We start from the raw sequence: 23,200 nt of genomic DNA on the forward strand, positions 1-23,200 counted from the left end.
AGATTTAAAGACGTATTGCATCCAAATTGGAAAATACGAATTCGGAGGATGTGTCGATGGAAATACATAAATCCGATTACTCTGTAGGAAACATCCATTCAAATGTCTATGAATTAAATGTCCTTCCATGCAATCCCAACTCTGGTACGTAATAGAATTCAAAGTCAGACCAACACGCGTACAAAGGTCTTGTAAATCAGACAGAATTAATAAGTTCCTCTTTATATGATCCCACGATACATCAATAAGGAATGAAACGAAATTTGGACATTTTGAAAACTTTACTTCAAAAACTGGGAAAACAACATTAATAGAAAGGTTTATAAAATAGTTTTATAATTATATTTGATATACTAACTATTTACGCAACATGTAATTCTATTATCTTTTTCTTTCTTATCAAAGTTTTTTTACTTACTGCTTTCCAAAATCTGATCCCTTTTGTCTGTAAAAAAAATTTATTATGAGCAATTTCCCAGCAATAATGTTTGCTTTGTTATATATTAACTATTTATCCATTCATAGCAGAAGCAATGTAGATAATAAGTTAACCAAATCTGCATTATTCTCTGATATTATTTTTTAATTTGTGTCGTGGAAAATACAAAGTGATTGATTTTTGTATTTATAGATTAATTTTCGGAGAAAATTAATAAATTAATAATATTAATATTAATATATATATTAAGGTATAGGGTCTTGACTAGTTATAAACAAAACTCCAGCAAAATCTTAACAGCAACAGTGAAACAACAGCCCGATAATATGGAGAGACGTCGAGTCGCAATTTTGAAACCTTCCGCGTGGGGAAAAACTCCCACTAAAATTGGCAAGGTTCTGAACTGCAACCACACCACCGTTTACAGTGTGGTAGCCAAAGGGACTCCTGAGGCGACCACAAGATCTTAGGCAAGGCCTCAAAGATTTGAAGGACGGACAAAATGGTTGCTGCCGTAAAAACAGTCTGTCGAGGACAAGAGAGGCAAGGTCACCGTCAGCAGCCTCTCCAGGGAGTTCAGCGTCAGCAGAAGGACCATGGACCAGCTAGTTAAGAAAGATCTTGGCCTTAAAGTCTACAAGATACCTCGTCGTCAAGCCCTCAAGCCTGTAGACAAGGAAAAACGCCTTGTAAGGACGAAGATTCTTCTCAACAAGCTTAAGAAAAAGACCTCACTTGCCTGATGGTTCGCCGCTTGACTTCTCAGTGTTTGGGCGTTTAAAGGGGATGCTGTTGGGAGGCCAATACAAGTCCAAGGACCAGCTGAAGTCTGCCCTCAAGAATGCCTGAGCCAACCTCGACAAGAGCTTTATCGCCAAGTCATGCAACAAGTTCCGACCCAGGCTGGAATCGGTAGTGGAGAACATGGGCGGCCATATTGAATAGACATGTGTCTAAGACTCTTATCTTTCATGTTAAATAAATTAATAATTAAAACTTTAAAAATTACAGAATTATTGAACTATTTTTAAAAATTTCAGAGTGTTCAGTTTTAGACGCGCACACATGTATATATAGTGTATATGTGTATCTGTACAATTACTCTAAAATAATTTTTTATACAGAGCCAATATGTAAACAAATAAATTTTAAAATTAAGTAGATGAATTTGAGACACAAAACAGACGTATGTATATGTAGATGAATAAATATATCTTTTTAGTTCATATTAAAATACATAGCCTTTAAAAAACAAGCATTTCAAAAAATAACAAAAAGAGATAATAAACAAACATCAAATACATTCTACTTGAAAACAAATTAATCAAACATACATTTATAATATTTAAATATTTTGGGTTTATTAGAACAATGTAGTTTTTGCTATACTATCAAATTTAAATTAGTTTAAGAAATTATAAATTTTCTATACATATAATGTTGACTTTTAACACGTATTTCGAACAACATGGGAAGGACATAGTTCAATAAAATATCATATAGACTTAAGAGTTTACAAATATTTTTTATTGCAGACCTTCTGAAAGCAACCATATATTCGCTACGATGTTAAAAATATTTTTTGGCATTTACTACATCCAATGTGACTCTAACTGCATCTAAGCACACCTAGGCTCATTATGAAGGTTGCCCACTTTGTTTTGAACAAGTTAGAACCTCCAACTTCAGCTACCAAGGGATTATTCTGAACATTTTTTCACGATACGGTCAAGAAAATTATTTTTTTTGCCATGGAACTTGATTTGTTGAACAATGTTTTACAATTTCTGACTCTGGTAACTATGTATTAAAAAAAAAATATTTTGTATGACTTTATTTTTAAGCCCAAACTAATGGCATTTGGAAAAGTTAAATGGTTCTACCCTTTGTTTTTTGGACAGGGTACTGAAGGTGTTCCAGAATTTGACCTGACGCATCCCTTTCTACGTCAAGACCAACAAAGACTTGCACTCTCGAACAAACTATTACTGTCATCTTTTACGAGCACATGTACTAGTAATTACTTTTTAATTCTATGTTCTATCTTCAATAATTAAATAATAATGACAAATAAAAATCCTGCACGGATTACAATTAGAAAAAGCCGCTCCCACATTTTAGGATATGCTTTATACACATCTACATGTACGGATAAGCATATTCTCGTAAGAATATATATACGAGAGTGTACCGTAATGACAAAAGTTGCGAATTTAGTATCTATGGATATTTTTAATTTTGTATTTTATTCCTCTCAACAATAAAATAACCTCAAACGTCAAAAAAATGTTCTGTAATGGACGCGTTTTGATTTGAAAATCTGTAAAATATCGAAAAAAAAGGAAAATTTGGTGTTATTTCATTAATATTATCGATTTGAATCCAATTATTTTACTAAATACTATAGATAGAACATATATTTTGTACCAACATTCTAACAATTCTTTTTTAACTTCTCTCATAGTATGGACCTTTTATCACAGTAGTAATTTCTCAAAGTCAACCAATTAGTTTTGTCTCTTCACCATTTGGGCTTCTTAGTATACCATTCCGCACACAAAGTTGTGAACGGACAGTAAAAGAAGTAATCAAAAATTGAGCTCAAATTTGTGGACAAGAGAGACAGGAGATATCTATAATACCAGAAATCAAAATTGCGTTTAATTTTCCCTATTAATGAAACAAAAAAATAATTAGAAGCAATTATTTATTCATAAACTAAATATTCTTAACAAAGGAAAAATATCAAACTTATAGAATATAAACATAAAAATATGCTGAAATAAAAGCAAATCATAATAATATATTATACAATTAGTATTAAAAAACTAGATTTGAGTAGTAAAAATGAAGAGAAACTTCAAAATAAATGCGCGTTCTACGCCGTACCAAAAGAGAATAATAATGGATTGACAGCATGTTTGGAACTAAAAAGTATTCATACTATGAGGCAAGTTAGAGAAAAATTGTTTTAATATTGTTACACAATATATTTCTTATCTACAATACTTAAACGAATAAAAATCCTGTAACTGAAAGATTTACTTTTTAAAAGAAATAACATCAAAATTTCATTTTTTACGACATTTTACAGATTTTCAAGTTCAAAAGTTCCAGGAAAGACCATTTTTAAGATGTTTCATGGTTATTTTTTTGTTTAATGAATAAAATGCAAAATAAAAAATATCCGGCGATACAAAATTCCAAACTTATGTCATTTTGGTAAAGTCTAATATATAGGTATATTAGTATAATATTAGTAAGTATGTGAATATTGATCTAGAAATATAAATTATAACAAAATAGAGCAAAAACTCCTAAGTATTGTATATATATGTATTTCATTATTTCCACATATAGAAATGATCTTTTTATTGTAAAATTGATATATATAGTATGTTAAGAAATTGATGTCCTCTTTTTCAAACACACTTAAATTAAAGTAAATTTAGTATTGTGGCATAGTTTTATTTCCCAATATATCACTCTTAAATTTTGTAAAATTTTGAATTTTTTTGGGCATAGAAGTAATTACATTACCCAAAGTATCATCCCAATATTGGCGACCATCCAAATTTTAAATTTTTGACGAGAGTTTTTTCATTTGTTACAGGAGGTAATTTATTGATCTTATTTTGGACAGTGGCTGATAGATTTTCTATCACAGACAATTCTGGACTGTTGCTGGTGAATGCACTCCTTGCGCCAAAAATGAATCAATGTTAGATTGAAGCCATGCTTGAGCCACATGAAAGCTTTGAGCAGGAGCTCCATCTGGCTGGAAAATGTCTTGTAACATTTTCTGCATCGGAAACAGTCCGTTTTCTCGGCTCCTTTGTATTGCAGTGGTGAGACACTTCTGGAGTATGGTATCCACATAGTATGAAGACGTCACAGTTGGTCCTCGAGGTATATAATAAAGCTCACTAAGAGGTCGGTAGCTCATAAGACCCCAGACGTGAATTTTGAATTGTAACTTCACTTTCGGAGTCGGTACAACATTTTCCTTCTTACGAACCCAAACGCGGTTAGCTAGACTATCGAGATTGGAAACAGTTCAAGTGTGGACTTGTCAGAGAAAAGAACTCTTCTCCAGTCATTTATTGGCCTATTTTTTCTCTTATGACAATTATAAGAATGTTTTTCTTCTGAATCTCCGTGACTTGCGACTATATTTGAGGCGCGTAAGTTAAGACCTTCAGTGATTCCTTCATATCCTTGCAGACAGTCTTGTGTGGCACTGGATGAACATTTGACGTCAATTTGGTTGGTAATTTCCTGTCTTCGATATTTGGCGTTTGTTATTTTTGCAACTTTCGAATATTTTTTCTTCCTTTAACGTCCACGTTTAATCTCGAGGGCTCTCCACGGAAAGGTGACAGTTCCACTACCTTCAAATGGTTTGTACCGAAACGTCAAAGTCCCGAGTGACCTCAACCTGCCTATTCCCAGGCTCAAGTTGGTCTGCGGCTCTGCTTCGGGTACTTAAGGAGTGCTCCTTATCCATTCTGTGGCATCATACTTTTCAATACTCATATGTAAATTTCAAATATGATACAACATGAATAAACGTTGCTTCCTTACCGTAAATTTGTGTCGATACAGATTTTTAAGAGTCTCTAAGTCCAAGTATTTTTTTTATTATCTTTCCCTTTTCTTCTTTTTAGAGAAGCGGCAAATTAAAAAAGAGGACATTGATTTCTTGACATATTGAATAACTCAAAAATTTGTCAACATATAATTTCCTAATTATTTTTATACTAATAAGTAACAAGAATTATAGTTTACCTTTAAAACAAACTATACACAAGGCTTTGAATGGTTGCCGAAATTAAATAACACACTTTTATGTTGAAATGAAGTTAAAACCTTAGAATTTTTACTCATATTCCTTAATTACTCCTATTTGAAATGTAATAAAATAAAAAATAAAAAGTTTTTTTTTCAAACGATGGAAAAAGTATTCCTACACTTTGAAGCGCATCATTTCTTAATTAAATAGAGCAGTAATTATATGTTTTAAATGTATTTAATATCTAAAAAGTATAAATTAAGTAAAATTTACACTATTTGATCTCTCTTTAAGAATTAACACCCCATAACGAATATTTTTGTTTTCCATTTGGGATTCAATGTAATATTGTGAGAAACTTCTTGATTTTGAATTCATTTTATTAATCGTTTCTTTGAGGTAATTAATACTGTGCCTAGACAGACGTGGGAATCATATTTAATATAATGTCATTTCAAATAATCTATCTGTTCTACAATATCAACAGGCTCAATCAAATTCAAACATGAACGATCAACTCGAGAAAGGAATCGATGTACTTCCTTTCTATAAATATTAACATAGAATTTGCCGAAATACTCATTCTGATTCCACCTGTTATTTTGCAAGGATGTCCAAGAAAATGATATCCATTTAAAAAATAATACGTTATCTTGTATCTCAACATCGTACTCTGATTCAAAGACTGACCATTTCGACTTGGAACAAGATGAAGAGTATGTACAACCACCTCAATATTCTGATTCTAATGACTATATGTATTTATTTACAACGAATTGTTATATTTAACATTTCAAAAAATACCTGGATACAATTAAGTGACTCAATTCCTTCTTTTAAGAAACATGATTCAAGCAAATTATTAGGGAAACAATCTATGTGGGCAAAGATATCTAAATATGACACAAAGAAATAGGAAATAGAGAGAGTTCATCCTGTTTTTTTGCCAAGAAAACATTGTGTAAAAAGTTCCAGTTCTATCATCATTTGCAAAAAAGTGAATCATTACAGATACTAATATTACAAAATATATGTTCGTATCATTTTTGATATCCACCGTTGTTTAAGGGCGATTGTTATCATCCATCACTCTAGTGTTACAGAATCATAATACAACTACAAAAAATGAGTTAAGTTTACACCTTTATATGGATGCATCAATGTTTGATGAATAGAAATAATTGGAATGAAGGAGAATTTATAGTTTATTATTCATGTATTTGACAAAATAAAGTTTCTTTGATTTCTTTTTTCAAAGCAAAAATCAATCGAGGTTGATATGACAATATTTAAGCCTTTTATATCGATATCTATTTTTAATTTTTATAGGGATTAAAGATTTACACACATAACCATAAAGGGTTGTTGCCTGGAAAATTGATATCAAATCAATTTTGTTACTATAGCCTAAAAAAGCAAAAACTTTTTTTTAGATCAAAGATAAATTATGTACAATTTATTTCTCAAATAATTTCATTTCCCTAAAAAATAAAAAAACATAAGCCTTATTAATTTCCCTAACAAACCCCATAAACAAATATTTTAATTTATTAGGATTACTTTTTTTCTTCGTAAATTGGGTATCTAACATAAAATATGTTCTCTTTTTTAAAATTGGTTATACATTTACAAGGAAATTAGCCTTTTTATGAGGATTTCTGATTTTTTTTCTTACTCAAAAATGAAATCAAACTATAAAAAGAAATATTTCTCAAAAAATTTAAATTTATAGCAATTGAAAGTAGGAACTAAAATAAATAACTCCCAATTTGTAATTAACTGATAAAATAGGGGAGATCAGAGACATTTATAACAATTTATGTTTTTGGATCAATTAATCTTAGGTGGTTTTACTGTAGCCAGGAACGTTTGTAACAGTTAATTTGAGTTAATCTGATAAATTTTATAGATCTGATACATTATCTCTCAAAAAACTTTTTAGGACCTAGTTTCGACAAAAACTCAAAACAGGATTGATATGAAAATAGTTGTATAAAATAATAAAGAAGAATTCCCAATGCGAAGAAATTTGCGGCACGTGTTGCAATAATCCCCATTGTACTGAGTGTTACAATATTTCAAATTTATCATCAATGAGTGAGTTTTGAATTTTAATCAAAGTTTATTAAACCATAGCAAAGTAGTCAATAACTAAAATGATATGAGTTTAAAAAACAATTACAAACTGATTACGCTATTACAAAAATTATGATCCTCAAAAAAATTAATTTTTATCCAATATCAAAGAAAAAAGTTGACAATTTTTTTAAACAATAATCTGCAATATATTAAACCAATTTTCTTGGCGTAGCTTTTTTGATTTGCAAGATAAAGGAACTTTAGCAATCCTACCGTGTTGAAACAATCTCCGGTCTGCCTTATTACTAAAATTGGATATCGAAACTATGTCTAAAGTAAAATATTACTAAATTGTGAGATTCTCTTTTTACATGTTTAGCTAATTTAGCCAAATAAAACATGATTACCTAAACTCTAGTTGAGTAGTTTACAAAGATTTTAAATGTGTATCATCAATATCTCCAAACACTATCATTATATTAAACTTTTTTTTTGTAAGAATATATATATATATCTGAGTGTCTGGTTGGGTATGTGGTTCTGGGAATCATGTCCAAACTAAAGAATGGATTTTGCTGAAAAAAGATGGAACAAACCATAACTTCATATAAAACAAAAATAAAGTTTTAAGAATTATTATTGCAGCATGTTGGTATGTAAGTTTGCACACTTTTTTAAAGGGATATTATATTGGTTAGAGAAAAAAAAAAGACAAAGGATTTTCGACAATTGTTTGAAAGCTTAAGCAAACAACAGTTTCACTTGAGTATTTTTTCTTCACGAAACCTTAAAATCTCCTTTAAAAAATATGTGGAAAAATACATACCAACATGTAGTTCAGAATAAGTTTTAATTACTTAATGGCATGGGCAATACGGGACAAACCTTAAAGAAATAATAATTCTTAAAATGTTAGGGTAATTTGTTATATGAATGTATGTGTGTGTAAGTTAGTGTGTCCGGAAATCACGGTTAAACCAATAAATGGAGTTTGTTGAAATTTTTTATGTATGTATTCGAGGCTCAAGAAATGGCTTCGGTAAAAAAATTTGGCTTTCAAGGCCATGGTAACCTTGAAATAGCATTTTTCTAAAAATGATTTTTGTCCAACAAACGACTATTTCATATATAACAAAGAATAAAGAACGTAAAATGTTATTTTTGCAGACTTTTTTTTAAAGGAGATTATAAGCTGGGAGAAAAAAAAGCAAAAGATAATAAGACAAAGGATTTTTCAGAATACTATGAAAGTTGAGCGAATGACACTTTAATTTGAATATTTTTCTTTTGTAAACCTTAAAATTTATATTTTGTTTTATATGAACCAAAGAAGTTCCGAATTAATTTTAACTGATTATTGTACCGGACAAACCGAATGAACCTACTCTAATCTTCATTATGAAATACATTTTTTTTTTATTTTTCTTTGAGGATTCCCATTCTCCTACCAAAGACACAGCCTATCACTACAGAGAAGTATGTAGCAAGAACACCATAATTTGAGACACATAACAATAATCTTTCCTTATTTTATGGCATGCTCTACAAAACTTATAATAAAAATGTCATATGTTATATTGTAAAATCTGAGCGTTTGATATTAATTTCTTTTGAGTGTCGGCAATATTTCAATATAATTCGAAAAACTATAATTATGAACAATTATACATTAATTGATTTATATCAAGAGCCAAAATCTTTTTTTTTTTTTTCTTAATTAAATAATAGTTATTTTTCATTTATTTTCGAACAAAAGTATTTTCCATTACACATTTATATCGGGCAACACATACAAAATATATATCTAAGATAAGAGACTTTAAAGATTAATATGTAAGCTGATAAAAATATTTTTGGAGCTTTTTTGAAAAGAAAAAAAACTGTGATTGTTTAACAAAAGCATTCATATATATATTTGTATAAAATTCAGCTCTTTGTGCCAAATTTAGAGAGAGAAACAGAGAAGTCGTATTTGATTTAATACATTTATTTAAAGTATTTTTATTATTTTTTAGCAAGAATTTTTTTTTACTTGAATACATGGAAGACATTTATTAAAGCCTTGTTGATATTGTTTTTACATACATTGATCAGAAATATACAAATATCAACTTATTCAACCTTTTTATGAAAAGATATACAATTTTTTTTTTTTTTTTATGAACAGCCTTATTACTTTTTCATATTTGGATTAATGGGTACCTGGAACTGAACCCCTAATATTATTTTGTCTGGGGGGAAATTATGAACGGATTTCCAATTAAGGTCCCCGCAGCACCCCAAAGTTCCTTAGATAAAGAGGGTATTCTGATTTTACCCACTGGGACGGTCAAAAAGGAAGTGGAAAGTTTTTGGGGGCGTAGTGAACGTGGCGATTTTATTGATTGAAAATCAAATTTATGTTTTAAAGTTAATTTGTTTGAAAACTTAAATAAACTCACTTAAGAAATAAAATCACACACAGCCGCGTTGTACTTTCTTTTCGATTTCCTAACTTTTTAAATGAATTACACTTTATATGATCATTTTTCAAATTGTAAAACTAAGATATTAAAAGCTTTATCTAAGTCATTTGAAATATTTCTTAGGTATAATATTTTCACATTAGATAAAAGAAAAATTAAAACTTTTTGTTAAATAAAGGATACTAAAAATATATATTTTTTTTTTAAATAAAAAATGAAAGCCGTATACAGGGTTTATTTTTTCTGGGGATAGATACTTTATTTTTTTCAATTTTGTCAAATTTAAAAGAGAGATTTTGTGAGGATATTTATATCACAAAATCATCTTTAAATACTAATTGGCAAAACTTTTATAAAATATAAGAACCCTCAAATCAAATAATTGCCTCAATACGAGGCCTAAATCCTTTGCAGATCTTGACTATGTAGTCTGACTTAAGCTTGGTCCTCTCCATCTTGATGGAAGCCTTTGGAGACTTTGAGTGCACACCCTCTCCTTCATCACATCTAGATAGAGTAGTCCAAGGGGGTTCCATCTGGAGAAGTCACATGTTGAGGTGCCAAAAGTTCAGAAAGTTGTCTCCCAGGAAGGTCTGGGTCTTAGCTGTGTGATAACACGGAGCTCCGTTTTGAGAGAAAACAAAGATGCCCCAGAGCTTTTCTGCCGCCCAATGTATCACTTTCTTATCCAGAAGTTCAATGTAAGCATCTGCATTGAGGTACTTTTTTCATTACACAACAGTGAAAACTTTTTATCAGAAAACAGCAAAACTTTACAGGAACTTTTGTTGGCCTTGAGGACATTTAGAATCTTCTTTGCTATTTCCAACCGTCTCAGCTTGCTTTGTTCAGAGATAAGATGTCTTGTTGTCCTCCTTTGTGATTTTCCACAAATTTCATTCCGGATTGAAAGTAATAAAATGTGCATTATTAGATAAGATCAACCCTGTACCTACTTATATCATAAAATACGTTCCCTATACCCCTTTTTGACTGTTCTTACATCATATAGAAAAAATGAAAGATAAAACGTAGGTACTATTAATTATGAAAGAAAATACACATAAAAAAATATTTAAATTTTGCGTAAGGGGTGTAACAATTATTTTATAGCACAAACATGCACAATGGAGCCCCCTTGTATGCGGTTGTGGAGTAGCAAGGTTTTCATAGGGGAGGCCATATGTTATCTTTATCACCGAAAGTCTTATGTTTTTTTAAATTCTTCTTAATCAGGAAAATTTCCAAAAAGAATTATCAGATCTTCTTTCGATTTGAACCTCCTTCAAAATACATTCCGAAACTTTCTCTTTTATTAATTTGAATTTTTGAAGAAGAAATTTTGAATATTTTTTTTTTCAATTGATATTTTTTTTATCTTCTTTTACGAGAAGATATCAATTTTATATTCTGAAATGTCCTTTCAAAAAATGGTATGTATATTTCATTGAATTATTTTCTCTTAAAAATTTCATAAATTGATTATTATTTTCATAATAAAAATATTTAACTTTCGGAACTTAAATAATATTTCTATTTCAGTAGACATAATACAATATAAGCAACATTGCCTTCCACTTTATTTTATAAATTGGAACCAAAGGGTTGTTTGGACTCTCAAACTCTCATGGAAGCTGATTACTTAACTGCAATGCCCTCACTAATTTGTTAGACCCTTCTTTTTACCTACTATTTTAATTTGTGTTAATGCAATGTCTTTTATAAAAGTTGACAAAAGTCAAATTATATTTCATTAGAAATATTGATTATGTAATGCAATGCACATTTTGTGGCTGTATCTTTGATGATGTTCTAGAAAAAGGACTTCTCCCCCCACCCCCCAACTTTCCTTGCTCTTCCTAAAATTAACCATCACAAATAATCTTTAAACAAAAAATGCATTATTTTATGTGTTTTGCAAAGTTTAGAATGCATACATTATACATCTCATTTCCTAGTTATAAAAATGTATTTACTCTTAATTTATTTGTCGTTGTCGAATATATTAAGATCAAAGCACTAGATCAGAGGTCGGCTGACTTTTTTTAGCGTTACCCTAAAATAACATGTACTAAACGTAATTCACCCCAAACTAGTACGGAGCCTCCACAAGATTATATTTTGAGGGGTGGGGGGGAGGATGGTTTTAGGAGTTTTTTTGAAAAACAATTCATAGCTATTCACGAAAAAGGAAATCTCTTGGAAAAAAATTTCATAATTCATCAGAATTAAATTATTGGAATTAAATTTGAAAAATTAAATTTTTTTAACAAAATTTGGAAAATTAAATTTTTTTAACAAAATTTGGAAAATTAAATTATTTGCTTTAAATTTGAATTAAATTTAATTAATTTTTTCAACAAAAAATTTCAAAAATGAACAGGTATTCAGAAAAAAATATATTTTAACCTTTAATTACGCTTAATTTGTTTTTATCATTACTAAAAAAAATTAAGTAAAAATTAAAAATCCTTCTTTTGGGGAAGAGGTTCTAAAGTACCTGCAGCTCACCCACTGCGGACGCCCTTGTAGTGGCATCTTGATAATTTGTTTATTTTATTTAACACTATGAATTGTACTTGCATTAACCTATAAAAAAATTATAAATTAACCCATTTCTCCGACCACTGCACTAGTCTAACTTAACTAATTCAAAGACGTCTTAATTAAATTGTATTAAATTATCCATGATAACTTGATCTTATTTATTCTTTAACAACGAGGGAAAATTTCAGTTATTGGTATGAGTATTTACGATAATATTTGTTCAAGGTTTCAAAATTTAGATAAAAATGAAGAAGGATTTATGGGGCCCTGCTTAAAAAAATGAGGATGTATTTTGTCTAATTTATGTAAATAACGTATAAATAAGTAATATTTAATTTACGTTTTTACAACTTCCATCAAAGAATATTTATATCATTAGTAAGATCAATTTATAAAATTATGTAGAGTCTTATCTATGATGATTGCATACATTATATGCAACTAAAAACCAATCCTATTAAAGCTACTGTGAATAACTAAAAGTATTTTATTTTTCAACAAAAACACAATTTGAATAAAGATTTACATTATAGGTACACATTTTATTATAGTACTTTCATTCTTTAAATATGTATAATAAAATGCTTACATATTTATCTGATTAATAGTATATTATTCAGTTTTTTGACTTCAGCAATAAAAAACTAGTACAGAATTTAAAGAGTCAGTGATGTCCAAATAATACCCACATTTATCACAAACAGGTGTGTACACACAAAAAAAAACAAAGAGAAAATGCCACAATAGTAATTCTAGTGCTTGCAAAATTTTACTTTAAAATGCATTTGAATCCTTCATACAACCAACATTATAAAACCAAGAAAATCTTTATTTCAAAAAGGGAAATTGTTGAGATTTGAAGGTTATAATATATACAAAGTTCTTAGAAATAAAATATATGTATTAAAATTAAACCTTAACGCTTAACATCCTTGAAAAGAGTTATGAGAGTGAGTTTCTCCTATTTAAAATACTGATTACTTATACTTTTAAAGTTAATAGTTTTACAAATTAAAATTTGTAGTTTTTACTCCTCAAAAAGTATTATTTTTCTAAATTTCCTTTATTTCTAACTAATTTTTTAACTCTTTCTACAATTCTTGGCTACAGAGATAATTACAATATTTGACAGATTGTACTCAAATGCAACTTGTGGAAAAACTAATGACTGGTATATTATTAAAATAGATTCAAGCAAGAGCAGATGTATGTTGATATGCTGTGATACATTTTGGCGTCCCAGCGTCAAGCAAATCTACTCTTAGAAAGCAAAGTAAATGAAGTTAACACTGTTTTAAGTCTCCCATAATACATACAATGGATCATCTGTTTTGAAAGAAATAATTGATGAACATAACATCAACAACAACAAAACTAATAAAATTAGGTTTTTTTACCAAAAGCATGAAATTATGTGATAGTTAGTTATCTAATCTATATATCATCTGTAAATTTAGTAAGGAGTCTTACATGTGTGCAATGAGCCATGCAGTCTTAAACATATTTTTAAATCTTTATAAACATCATTCTTTTAATCATCAAACAACAAAATTCGTAATTTATTATAATATGTTCATTTATTAAAGATAAACTACCACTTTCAGTAATTTCCGAAAGTATTTGAAAAAATAGCAAAAACTATCAATTGATAATAATGAGAAAATGCGATTAAATAGCATATTATAAAATTTATGCTTGAAACTTTTGAAAAAAGACTAAAAAACAACACAAAAGTTGCTACATTATGAAATTCATGATTTTTTTCAACCATAAATAAAAAGTTAAAAAAAAGTTCTAATATGGACTTAAATAATACAAATGCTTCCAAGAAAAGTATGTTTTACATATTATAATGCTTCTATGTTTAAATGAAATTCAGACTTTTTATTTCAATAGAATTCAGTTGTTGTTGTTTTTTGTTTTGTTTGCTTATACATTAAATGAAAGTTCTTTTACATTTATGGTACTTTAAATAGTATTTCAAGTATTAAATAAAATGAATTAGTTATATTTCAAGGTGTACATTCTAAAAGGAAAGACATAGATACATTTATTTACATATTATATACTTTTTTGAGTTTTAACAAATATTATATTTATTTTCTTTTTTCGTTATTTACCTTTGAAACATTTGCATGACAAAAAAAACATATATTTGAATCAAATAATCTTTTTGAAATAACCTGATATAAAAATAAATTATGTTCAATAAATTTTTCCTTATAGAAGTCATTATTGACTTTTACTCTAAAATACCACAAAATTATTAGTATGATTGTATAAACTACTAAAAATTGATTAAGAATTCAATTTAAATATTAATGTTTTTTTTTGTATATTCAATATAAAATATATAAATATTTTTAACCCTAGAATGATCAACTGTCCTTAGAATCCTGCTTTTAAAATATATATTTTTCTTTTTTCCTGAATGATGAATTTATCACAATTATTCAACGAGATATACTAAATTTATTTGTTTTTTGTAAACAAATATTGAGGTCTACAAGAGGGGGCTGTAGCTGCCCCCCCCCTATCAGGAATATGTTATCTTGAAGGAAAAATGTTCACTTTGTTAGAAAAAAATTAAGAAAGACAGAGTGGGTTAGTTACAGTGGGTTTACTCCCATTTTTTAATGTGTTTAAATTGCGTTCAAAATGAGCAATTGTTTAGAATAGTAAATTATTTTTTAGTATTCCTCAATGTGCTTTTAATATCCATTTAAAAAAAAGCAGAAGAGTTCAGAATTAATTTTAATTTCTTAATATCCTCGGCAACATCGGGCAAACCTACTCTAGTGGGATTGAATAAGGAATGTACAATTTTATATTCAATAAGAAATGTGCCCCCATGGTGGACACATTTTATGAAAATCCTTTACAAAATAGTGTTTTCTATTACTGTTTATATTCTTTAAAGAGACAAAAGAGTATCCTTAATTACATTTCACAAACAAAAACACACATATTTAACTTATTTTAGCAAAACACAGTGCGAAGAGTTAATTTTTTATTCAAAACATTCCCTCTTTGAAATAGCACTTTTTCGTAAATTGGTAAATTGGTCGACTCAATTATTTTATACACTTTTCAAGCAATCAATATATACTTATGCATAGATGTATAGAGATTCGTTTACTTTAAATATGTGGAATAAAGTAGTAGCATGGACCACCTAAATTGTACCAAAAGTTATACATATTTATGAGAAATGAGAAAAAAACCTAAATCTAATACAACTTCTGGACCATCTGGTTTGGCTTTTGAATTTTTTTATAAAGTATATACTTTATATTGTTCATTTTTCAATACAATTTTAGAAAAAGATAATGCGCGTAGCATATTTTCGAGAATATGTCTATGATGGAAATATCATACTGATTCCTGAAAAAATATAGATACAAAATTTATAAAAAAAAAATGCAACCCCTAATTATGCAAAGATTTGTACATACATTATTTAAATCGCATAAATAATGTATTGGATAAAATTTTACATGTATCTCAGTGTAGTTTCTTAAAACAAGATTCATTTCACTTTACAAACGTGTATAAAAAGTGACCAAGAGCTATCGTTAATGGCTGTTTATTTCACCATGGGCTATGATACTTTATTACCTGAATACTTTATCAAAACGCTGAACAGATAGAGTTTTGGATACTTTATCATTCAAATGGTCGGCGTAGTCTTAGCAAGAAATAAAATAGCCATAAGTTATGGAAAGCAGTGTAGTTATTTTGAAAATAAAAGGGTGTCTTCCAGGAGGATCCACTGTCTGAAACAATTTTCATCCTATGCTTCGAAAAGATTATTCGCGATGTACACTCAGAAGCCAAGATAAAAGGATTTCACGGATGTGACAGAACTTTAAAATGTATGTGCTATGCAGACGACCTAACTATGGATGTTCCATCAAAATACTAAAATCAATTAAAACATTTATAAGCATGCTTTAAAAAAATTCCGACAAATCTGGTCTTTTTGTGAATGAAAGGAAACCCGAACATTTAAATCGTTATGACTCCCTAATATCCAAAGAGTGGCAACAATTTAGTTATGGAAATCACTTTCAATTATTAGGATCATGAGTTGGTCCCGATAGAATGTTGCTGAATTACAAAGAAATTATCTCAATGATAAAAATATCTTTAAGCCATTACTCTTACCTAAATTTATGTACATGTTATAGAATAAGCACATGGAACGCGTACATTGTGCCAAAAATCACTCAATTGTTGTGAATATCTCCTTTCTGCCCGCATATAGTTTCTGAGATTAATTAAATCGAAGACTATTTACTTAAAATCTTTAAGAAGAAAAATATATCAACTTAAAGAATACACAATCGAATAAAATATGGTAACCTAAACGTGATATCATTTGCGAAATTTTGGAAATGCCTCAACTCCGACTAGATCAGGAAATTGTGGGGCACATGATACTTTCTGGTTATAAAAGGATTAAAATACACTGACCACCCATAGTTGGGCCTATCCTAAGTCTTTGAAATACTGGGCGGACTTTCAAGCTAAACTCAAAGGATTTTTTGATGGGTCTTGGGAATTTATCAAAAAAACTTCAAATCTTCTTTGGATGAGAAATGCTTCTGAAAAATCGCATTATCTACAATTTGACTAGAAATTTTGCATTGGAAGTAGCCGCAGATTTAAAAAGTCCAACTCTCTTGTAAATCAGATGGTCTTATTACATTTTTTACCAGTACAGCGACCAATACTTCTTTTTAACATCAAGATCAGTACTTTCTTCGCCTAGTTCCTAGGAACTACACTTATTCCTAACATTGCCTATTTAAGCTGTAGCAAAATACCAAAAACTCCACAGCAAATCTATTAAAAATAAGTATCCAACCACTCCTGAGAAATGGTTTAAGTGTGGAGTACTTTCTGGTACTCTTGAAAGGCCGGGAAATACTACAAAGACGGGCGAGCAGATTGTGTTTTCTGTGGTTTAACTAGAGAAACAACCGACCACATCCAGTGGGAATATATCTGATTGACGAAAATCTACAGTGGCATGCAAATCATCATTTAAAAGGTATTTGGCCTCCAACTTTCGAAAAATTATCTTTCATCTAAGCAAACTACAAAAATATCGAAGCAAAAATTACTAAGGCGTAGTGTATAATATACAAATTGCGCACAAGCTGTCATATTATGTAGGTAAATAAGATTGTATTTTAAGACTTTAATTGGGATTATTTCTTAATTATGATCTTATTGTCATGCAATAAGATGGTTTTTGGTAAATTAAATGTAAATCGGTATTGTAACACATGATTATCATAGTTGATTAGAATGAGCATATAGTTTTGTTTTTTGTTTTTGTATATCCTTTACTAGCTACATTATTATATTAATGTAATTTGTATTAGAAAATTGTTGAATAAAACTGAATGCCCTATTTGCCAACAGAAATAATAGCACATACTAAAGAATATATAATTTTAATGAACTAAATGCGGAAAAAAAGAATAGCCTATTTTTCAATTTCAAGTCCAATCAAATTTGTTTACTCGAAAAATTTAAATTGAATTTACTTTTGAAGGTACATACATATAAAATAAGGCATTTTAATGTCTATTAGGGAATGCGGAATGAAAGTAGAAAAAAAAGTTTCTTCATTAACGGAGTAGAAAAAACCTATACGATTAAATGTAAACAAATTAAAGTTAATGAATTACTCTAAAAAATCTGAGCAATTTAAATTATAGACTGAAATCATTACAGTAAACTTGTATTATATATGTTAGGGTACATTTTATGCTGACATAACATTTATATAGTATAAATAACAAAGAAAAAAAAGAATAGTCTTTGATCAAATATCATATTTCAAAAGCATTTTGAAATATAAATCCATTCTGGAACTCCATTTCTCAAATATATTTCTGTTGAAAATACAATGCCTTATTTTTTTTAAAATGACTTTTTCCTTTGATACCTTGTGTTTTTTCAATCTCAGTAAGTAACTTGATATATGGGAGAAGTTTTATTAACCGTAGTCAATGTCTTTCCACAATATAAAACCTTAAAATTACCTTAACCAACTACTTCCTAAACATTAGTTATTTTGCATTTGTAACTTTTTATAAGTAATGCAATAAAAACCTAAATTGCATTGTCTTAATATTATAACCAAAATGGGAAACTTGACCCTCTGTTACTTTTCTGTATAAAAAATCCATTTAGATTCATTGTAAAGATACACACATACCATTTATATATTTAGAAAAATAGATTTGTAAACAAAAAGGACCACATAGGAATTTGTACATATCCTAAAGGAACTTTGCACGATCTAACAAGTTGCCGAAACTATTTGTTACATTCCTGGAGTGTTTATCTACCCGGAGACTAAAATACCTATGAATAACACGAATCAAGAAAGTGACTCCGTCATCAATAACCCAACTGGCAATGTTTCCTGTGAATCTTTTCAGATTGTATCTTGATCTAAGGGCATATTCTTTATATTACTAATTTAAAGTTCTTAAGCATGGATTTAAGTTCAATGGTTCATCAGGACCTTAGGCAATTAGAGTATCAACGATTGAACTTGCACAGTACTTCATTAGTTTCTGAGCCGGTTCACAATAAAAAGCCTATGTCCTATTCACCTTATATCTATCCAAATTGGTATTTGATCCCACGGAAACCGGTATACAATGGGATCTGCAACAGTTAAGGCTGGTCTTTCTTCAAAACAGTATAACTATAAATCGTTGATATGTAATAAATAAGCTGTATGGGAGCGCAGTTTGGTTTGGATAATTTGTATATTATGAAAACTGATTTATCGGATAAAAATAATGTTCATGTTCTGGATCTTTCCATAGTATAGGTATATGTATTTACCTCTAATTGTTAGTAACAAGCTGTATTTCACTTAAAAATAAAATTATATATAAATAAAATTAAAATATTGTTAACGAGTATACATTAAAAATATATAAATAAAATTAAAACATTATAAACGAGTATACATTAAAAATATATGACAATCAAGATCAATCAATGTGTCAGATCATTATTAGTTTTTTTATTGAACATTTCGGTGTAAGTAAAAATAATAACTTTATATTAAAACATCGCAATATCTTCAGAAAGTGTGGAATTATTCGTTTTAATTTGGGACATAATAAGAAAAAATGTGTCATGTCATTTTGATGTTTCTAATATTTCATTTAAAATTAGAAATATGGTAGCATTTTGATATATAACACATTATACATAAATCATTAAAAGATTATTATTTGATCAGACATTTCAGAAATATTTTTCAATTCTTGTAATAAAGTTTGAGGCAATTTTGAAGCACATAAAAATATATTTCTATATAATAACTGCTTGCAGCTAATCTAATAAGACACCATGATTGCTAAAAATTCTCTTTTCTCAAACATTTTTAAATTACCATGTAATTTTTGGTGGTTTTTTAAACATACCAATAAGTCATATTTTATACAGTTCTACTTGTACACAATTTTTATTTTTTTCAGTTAATATAAATTTACCCGATATAGTTCAAAATATATGATTTATACAAAAAAGATGAAAAATGAACTACATTCCTACAAAAAAAAATCTTTATTTAGTTTTGCAACTGTTTTTAGTCTATCACATAGCAATGTTCGGACTATAAAAAGTATTTTGAAATTTAATCATAAATATGAAAAAAAAGTAATATTTTTTCATATTAATTGAAAGAGACTTTACAACTTTTGTATAAAGGTGAAGCCTCAAAAATTAGAAAATTTGAAAACCCGTTTTCACTTCTACACATTTTTATTTTTTGCGATTTTTATAGCTAACTTTTTTTGCGAAGTTACTATTTTAACCAATTTCTACACTTTTTATTAAATACGTCTCCATTCAGAATGATGGTTTCACTACGGGGACGAACAGAAACACAGTTGGCCATGATGACATCTGAAAACAAATTGTTCCACTCCTCTGTGATCACGGCCTTCTGGGCATCGATATTCAAAAGAGAAGTCTTGTACGTTTCGCCCTTCAGGACACACCAAACAAATAGGTGGAGGACGACGCCCAGAAGTTAGCTGTTTGGAAGACAGCCATGTTTTCCCTACAGAAATACTGCACCTTCTTGGACGTTTCTGCCGGGGTGCCGTATAGGGTAAACACATATACTTGTCCTTGTGGAACGTGCTCTTCAACCACGACAAGACATAGTACCCAAGGATCTTGTAGTAGACGTTCGTGTTGACTTTCTCGTTGGCCTTGAAGATGTAGGGAGACATCTTACTACCGTGGACCATGACTTGAGCTGAATGTTTGGCTCTGAAGATTCCCTCGACCTGAACAGTATCCTCTGAAAAAATCTTCTCGTCGGAGATCAAGTAACTGAGACTATAAGGCATTGAAGCGGATTTGACCCCCCTTCCCTGCCTGTCCCCTCCACCAATTTCATCATTATAAACTAATTCCCTTGTTGATTTTTTTTTATCAAAAATACAAACATATAACTTTTGATTATCTATTGTTGTACTTTTGTTAATCGTTTGTAAATAAACATTTTATTATATATATTTCTTTTAGTAGTTAGTTTTTATCTTTTGAAAAGCTTATTCATTGATAAAATGAATAAACGATATATTAAAAAAATCTTTTTCACCCAAAAACATTCAATTCTACTTATATAATAAGCATGAATTAGTTGATATCTATTAGTTTTGACAATACGTTGTCTCATTAAATGGAGTGACTATGTTAATAATGAATTATATTTCTATTTCATTTTTTATTTAGCTATAAAACATCACGATATATTTTGATTCATTAAGCAAGTATCTCATAATAATTAAGGAAATACTAAATACGTTTTATTTAAATACTAATTATTGATTAATATACAGAAGGGTCATGAATTAGAATTCCCTCAAATATAGTAAACTACCCATGGACTAAGGCTTGTATTAGAATAGGGTCAATACACAATTACCATTTACAATCAAAAAATATAAAAAACCGTCAACTAACAGTATAGAATATTACTACATTTAGTTCAAACGGGTTCGTTATCGTAATAAGATCCCCTGAATATCGCTAAAGGTTTGAGTATATCTCACTTCTACACAAGTGTCTTTGATACTTGAACATTAAGTATTGCATTTTTAATTGACAGTATCATGATAGTTTTTGGTAGATAAAGGTAATTGAGTATTAACCCTATCAATTAATAATTTTTTACAATTCAATATTGTCCTATGATTAACGAATATATCATTCAATATTATTGCTCTTGTGTTAAAATACTTGAGAGAGATGTATCATCGCTAGTGATGAAAATCATGCGTATTTTGGGCAGGTTAAAAAAAAGAAACCGAAAATTAAGATGGTAATTCGAATAGTTTGAAGAATGTTTTGGCGGAGAGGAGGTTAGATGGCATGTCGTTTCATTAGATCATCCACAATCAGCTGTGAAAAGGGAGGAGGGAGAGAAGTAAATAAACAAGGACATTGACTACGATGTGGATCCTAAATTATACTCTGATTCTAACAAGGACTTACAATTACAATTCCCCAACTAATCCTCAAGGTTACTTTTCATCTTTTATGAGCACATGCAAATGTTTAATCAAGCTTGGAATATAATGGAATCTATGTAGGAAAGAATGTTGTAGAAAAATAAATTTCCTTCTTTAGAAAAAACAACTCCATGAAATCGGGTAGTCTAAAAAATGAACACTATTTACATCAAAACTCATTCCTTCTTCGAGCTAGTACACACAACGTCTTCCAACAGGGAGTCTCTGCTGACCCTGGAAACTGCATTGTCCTCCTCTTCAACCATATCCTGGGGGTTAAGTTAGGGTAATACAGAGTATTCAAAATTGCACCATTTTTTTAATTCATTTGCAGTATGGACCCAAACACAACTCAAATATGAGTTTGTAACAAAACCCTGTCGGAATATTTCTTATTTTGGGTAACGAAATCTCAACAGACAAAACTCTTAATATGATAACATTCAAATTGATAAGACTCCAATGCTGGACCACACTGTATTTTATTAATGTTGATAATATCATGATGAACTCCTTCTTTTTTTTTTTAATGTTCCTTTAATTTGTCAGATGGTGTTGCACAGATTAAGTATAGGTAAAGATTATTGTATTACAATTATTACATCCAACTGAGGATTTTTTTTTTCAATTCCATAAACGCGAACCGACGCACATTGAGTTCATGAGAATAATTTCTCCCGCGCGTTGTCCTTTTAATAAATTAAATGTTTTTGAATTTGTTAGGTTATGAAATATATGTACCAATATTGTTATATAATATATCAATGAATAACGTTCTTAATATTTCATTTTGCATAAGTCTATTAACAAAAGATTGAAATTAAATGAAATACATACTATGAAAAACCATTATTAATTTAATCATGTTTATTAAATATGCATAAGCTTAAATATATATATATGTATATATAAACGGTCCCTTACTTCTATACGGTAGCTATGTTTCTTTTAAAGGAGAATAGATCCTTGTTTTTTAGTGTTTTTGTGGCTATACATGTACGGAGGAGATGGTTCTTTTCATCCACTTTTTTATAGGTCGCTGTACAGTCTGGTGAGAAACCACACGATTTCTTGCATTGATCCTCATGGACTTAAGGGAATTGGCATATGTTGTTTTCTTTAACTCTTCCCGATCCATTTTAGCCTTTTTCACAGCAACTTTCCTCCTCTCCAACATTTCGACTCTACATTTTTATAAAATTAGTAGAACCAATTCCAAACTCTCATATTAACCAAACAGGTTTTTACTCCAAATTTGCAATTGATATGAGAGGAAGATTAGAGGACCTCAAGAGAGTGCAACTATTTA

General features: G+C 29.2%; 1 protein-coding gene across 1 annotated transcript in view; it reads right to left on the reverse strand.

Moving 5' to 3' along the window:
- The window catches only part of Ca-alpha1T (Ca[2+]-channel protein alpha[[1]] subunit T), a 490,322-nt gene that overhangs the window by 440,681 nt on the left and 26,441 nt on the right, over positions 1 to 23,200 (reverse strand). The window lies entirely within an intron of this gene.

Source organism: Lepeophtheirus salmonis, chromosome 1 (genome assembly GCF_016086655.4).
Source record: "Lepeophtheirus salmonis chromosome 1, UVic_Lsal_1.4, whole genome shotgun sequence".
Classification (NCBI taxonomy): domain Eukaryota; kingdom Metazoa; phylum Arthropoda; class Copepoda; order Siphonostomatoida; family Caligidae; genus Lepeophtheirus; species Lepeophtheirus salmonis.